General features: G+C 46.1%; 1 long non-coding RNA gene across 1 annotated transcript; it reads right to left on the bottom strand.

Annotated features, from left to right (window-relative positions):
• Positions 1–711: 711 nt before the first annotated feature.
• On the bottom strand, positions 712–3,871 carry LOC309523531. Its single transcript, XR_014215441.1, has 3 exons — positions 3,572–3,871; positions 2,612–2,796; positions 712–840 (listed from the first exon to the last, which is right to left on the bottom strand). It is a non-coding gene; the product is annotated as an uncharacterized lncRNA (long non-coding RNA).
• Positions 3,872–5,250: the final 1,379 nt, after the last annotated feature.

The following is a 5,250-nucleotide window of genomic DNA, read 5'->3' as shown; positions in this document are numbered from 1 at the left end:
ACCCTGGAGACCATTGGTAGTGTGGGCAATACCAAGCCAGATGGGACAATGTTCTGACTCAGTAAAAGCCAACTTTCTATGATCTTATTAGATGTGTTGGGCCATGGCTCAGTTGCACAGCATCTGCTTTGTGTACAGCAGGTCCCCAGCTCAATTCCCAGCATGTGCAAGTAGTGCTGGGAATATCTCCCTGCAGAGAACAACTGTCAGGCAGTGTTGTGAATGCTAAACTAGAAGGACCAGCTGTCCATATTCCACCATATTTCAGATTCCATGCTACTGTTGCTCAGTATCTCCTGAATGCTTTTTTCCATGTATCCTATGGAAATGCAACCTACCATGCAGTCCCCATATCCTACAGTGATTAAGTCTAAGTATTTCCAACTTTAGCTGCCTGCCTACCTTTTTTTTTTTGATGAATTCTGTTCTATGGTTGACTATTTTACATTTGTTCATTTAATGTGTTGTACCTTACCCTGGTGGACGCGGGTGGTGCTGTGGTCTAAACCACAGAGCCAAGGGCTTGCTGATCATGAGGTCGGCGGTTTGAATCCCTGCGACGGGGTGAGTTCCTGTTGCTCGGTCCCTGCTCCTGCCAACCTACCAGTTCGAAAGCACGTCTACTGCAAGTAGATAAATAGGTACCACTCTGGCAGGAAGGTAAACGGCATTTTTGTGCGCTGCTCTGGTTCGCCAGAAGTGGCTTAGTCATGCTGGCCACATGACCCAGCAGCTGTACGCCGGCTTCCTCGGCCAGTAAAGCGAGATGAGCACTGCAACCCCAGAGTTGCCCATGACTAGACCTAATGGTCAGGGGTCCCTTTACCTTTACCCTGGTACCTAGAAGAAGAAGAAGAGTTTGGATTTGATATCCCGCTTTATCACTGCCCTAAGGAGTCTCAAAGCGGCTAACATTCTCCTTTCCCTTCCTCCCCCAAAACAAACACTCTGTGAAGTGAGTGGGGCTGAGAGACTTCAAAGAAGTGTGACTGGCCCAAGGTCACCCAGCAGCTGCATGTGGAGGAGCGGGGAAGCGAACCCGGTTCACCAGATTACGAGTCTACCACTCTTACCACTACACCACGCTGGCTCTCAAATGAAGGGTGGGTTATAAATTGTTTGTTTGTTAAAATTCTATACTCCACTTCATCCAAGGATCAGAGGGTGGTTTACAATATAAAAACACAACAATACATAACATAGTAGCAAACAAAAACAACACACACACACGAGTTTAAAAGGCCATAGATGGTTTAATTAGCCAAAGGCCAGGGAGAAGAGGACTAGCGAGCCAAAACTGTCCACTCAAGGGCACCATCAGAGGGTGGCAAATTGTCCAAATGTCTGCCAAGGCAGGAATGAGGAATGTGGCCCAATAAGTTTCTTTCTGGGGTAGCCAGAGAAATGCAGAGATTCACAGGTCACGGGTGCTCCCCAAATTCAAGATCCCAGGAAGAATGGCTCTGGCGAGAGGCTCTGCAACAGAGGAGCACCTGCCTTGGCACATCAGCAGTAAATTTCCAGAGCAGACGACCACAATGCGCATGTGTTTGGGGAACCACCAAGCAGGTCTGACCAATGTCAGAAGGCGGCGGCGGCGGCGGCAGCAGCCCCATTGCTGGGATGCAGAACCAGCTTGAAGAGGTAGTCAAGATGCAATTCCAGGGCTGCTTCAGCCAACTGGCCACATGCTTGGAAGAGGTAGCAAAGGAGTCCCCGTCCTCCGAACTGAGCTGGCAAAAGGCAAGGCTGGCAAAAAATGCCCACTGGGGTGGCAGCAGCAACTTTGCTTCAAGGAAAATGGGCTTGCGTACAGAAAGAGAGTTGGACTCCAACTCCCATCAGCCACAGCTAGCACAGCTAATGGTCAGGGAATGCTGGGAGTTGGAGTCCAACAATGTCTGGCGGGCCTGAGGTTCCCAGTCCCTGAACTAGGGAGAAGCTGCCCCAGCCCACCTGAGCCAACACCTGCCCTGCTCCTGCCCCGGCTACTGAGAGTCAACCTGTCAGGGAGGAATGTTTTTGCCCAGTGTCACAAAGGCACCACGCGATCCTCCCTGGGGAGAGCATCCCACAAGCGTTCTCATGTTGACATAGCAAAGACCTATTTAAATTAATTCAAAACATAAACAGGAAAATTTCAATACATCTTTAAAAAGATTTTCTTAAGACTCCCACCTTCTTTTTCACCAAGGATGGGAAACCTGTGGCCCTTCGGATGTTTAGTACCATCTCCCGTAATCCCTGCTGAGGCTGACGTCCTCTAACAAGATACAGAAGGCCACAAATTCTCCATCTCTGCTTTTAGTGATGGGATTTTCTAAAAAACTCTTAAAGTTGAGTTGAACTACATAGATTCCCATCTCAATGAAAAATGAGGACCAGTTCCTCATTCCTAAAAATATGAACAATTCTTATGTATTATCTGCATTATTATAGACATAATAACTTACTCAAAGGCATATGCACCTCATGTTTCCTAAAGTAAACGGCATATAAACGGATGCATGTAAGTATTTTTTTTTACATATACTTTTACATGTAATTACTCAGGGGGTTGTTTCTGGTTTTTAATTGACAGTGCATGAGCAATTCAGACATAAGCACTCACCTGATGAAACAGGCAGACCATAGCAGGCAAATCTTGATTGTGTCAAAATTGTCAAATTCCATGTATAAATCTATTTAAAATGGACTTCTCCTTCCATCTATCCCTGCCTTTCAAAAATATAATATCCTACTCCTACACATAAGCATGAGGTGGAAATTCATGCACTCAGACCAGCAGGTGTCAAACTGGGGAAAATAAACCAGAACTTGAAGTACTGCAAAACTAAGTTAAATTATGATTAATCAGTTCAATGACATCATGATCCTTAATGTACTCAGAAAACATAGACTGCCATGACTTCTATGTCAACAGTAGCTAACTCATTCATTTATATATTGGTCAAAGGATTCTGAAGTACATCATTGTGGACAGCAGAATATAGGGGTCAGATGGTCTGTTGCAGTTCCACTGGTTTTGTCTCAGGAAGTTTTCATTGAAAATCAATGAGCCTGGGCCCTGTTCACAGAACTGCTTCTTGTGTTCCCTGATATAACCACCATCCACACCATATAACTCAATGCCAATTCACAGCAGGAAAGTTGTTTTCAAGTTTTGCTCCCCAGGTATTTACACTGAGAAGAAGATAGATTGAAGAGAGCATTGTGGTTGAGAACCAAGAGTTCTTAAAGGAAGACAAATGGATGGGAAACAAGGCCTCTGAGGAATAACTGAAGGAATCAAGAATGGATGAGATGATACAAAAGAATGGGCAGAGGAGGTAACAACAGTGCATAGCGGGCAATGTTATGGAAACGTTTGTGAACAGAATATGTGACAAGGCTTGGAGTTGAAGAATAACTGTACAACCTCCTCTTCAGAGGATGCGGCTGCAGATTCAGAGAGAGAGATGGAATTGCCTCCACAACCAACTCCAGATGTACCAGATAAACCAGAAGCACTTGTACAAGAGGAACTGGTTGTGAAAGTACCTGAAAAGCCCAAGGACATTGCATTACTCACCTCTTACTCTGAAGAAACCAACTCAGAAGCCCTGCTGGAACCAAAGTGTCCCTGCTCCATTGGCATCAACAACTCCTACAGCAGGCTGGGCCCCTTTAAATGAAGAGGTTCGTTTCACTGAAGCTGGCTACTGAGATTTTATTTTATCTGTTTTATTTATTACATTTGCATACTGCCCCACATCTGAAGAACCCAGGGTGGTTAATAACAGAAAAATGCAAAATAAGAATGCAAAATATATAATATAACAAAAACAACCCAATAGCCCACCTCACTTCCAATGGGTTTACTCTAAGCATAAGTAGCAATGGGTACAACGAATCCTTAACACAGAGCTATCCATGGTGCTGTAGAAGCCTTTCTTCCCATTGTCTCCATGTTCCTGTTGGCATCCGTCTGTGTCAAGAGATAATGGGGTGCACCTCCAAGGCTGTAGTTAAACTGCTGGAGAAGCATAGCACCTCCTGGGGCAGCAGAGGCCAGTAACTCATAACTACCCCTCCCCTAACACTAGATACACCCCACTCCGTGTTCTTAGAATCATAGAATTATAGCAATGGGCCTCTGGGCATCATCTAGTCCACTCCCTGCAATGCAGGAATCTCAACCATAAAATAAACAATAACTACCGTATTTTTCGCCCTATAGGACGCACCGGCCCATAGGATGCACCTAGTTTTTTTGGGGGGAAATAAAGAACCCCCCCAGCTGTGAAGCAGAGCACCCCGCGCTCTGGGCAAGCAGCCTGCGGATAGCTTCCCAAAGCGTGGGGCGCTCTGCTTCAGTGCGCCCCGCGCTCCGGGCAAGCAGGCTGCTATCCGCAGCCTAGGGAGCCCTGCGGGAACTCCCGCGGGCTCCCCAGGCTTACGGATAGCTTCCTGAAGCCTGGAGAGAGAGAGGGGTCGGGGCGCACCAACCCCTCTCGCTCTCCAAGCTTCAGCGAAAGCCTGCATTTGCCCCATAGGACGCACACACATTTCCCCTTCATTTTTGGAGGGGGAAAAGTGCATCCTGTAGGGCGAAAAATACAATATATTGTTACATACCAGCCCAATCTCTGAGTAGAGAGAAACTCTAGGGGTACCAACGCTTATTTGACTTCCAGTTTCCTGGGAATGAAGGGCAGTAGAGACATATATGGTTATATTTACACAATTACCCAACCTGAGCACAGGCTGGCAAGATCCAGGAGAAGGAAGCTGAAAAGCAGTGCCACCCTCTGGACTGGTTGCAGTTAAGGAGGCAGGTAAGTGAGAGCTGATGGCAGCCCCATTTGCCCTAATACATTAGCCCCCACTGTATGAATGTGTTTGAATGGCTTAGGAGAGATAACATGTAAGCTAGAATTCATTCCACAACTCTCTAAATTTCCTCAATATTGTGAAATCTGCAGCGCTTGATTGCTGAGGTGAACAAGCAGAAATGAAAGCATCTTGGAAACATTCAGTGTCTTCCATTTCTGCCTGTGAAAATGAACAAAGAGAAGCAAAGGTTCTTCATCTGTGCAGCATGCCTCCCCAACATTCCTCGTAACCTTCAGATTTCTAATTAGGCAATCTGAAACGCCTCACATTGTTGTTTTCTCACGCTGCCTTGTTCAACTCCTTTGAAAAGGAAAATCTTTGTATCTTGCTCTTTGGAAAACAGTATTGTTGTGCCTGGTAGGAACGGCTCGAATT

Source organism: Podarcis vaucheri (genome assembly GCF_965113315.1).
Source record: "Podarcis vaucheri genome assembly, chromosome: Z".
NCBI lineage: Eukaryota > Metazoa > Chordata > Lepidosauria > Squamata > Lacertidae > Podarcis > Podarcis vaucheri.
The sequence above is the reverse complement of the archived record's forward strand: the minus strand, read 5'-3'. Positions and strand labels throughout refer to the sequence as shown.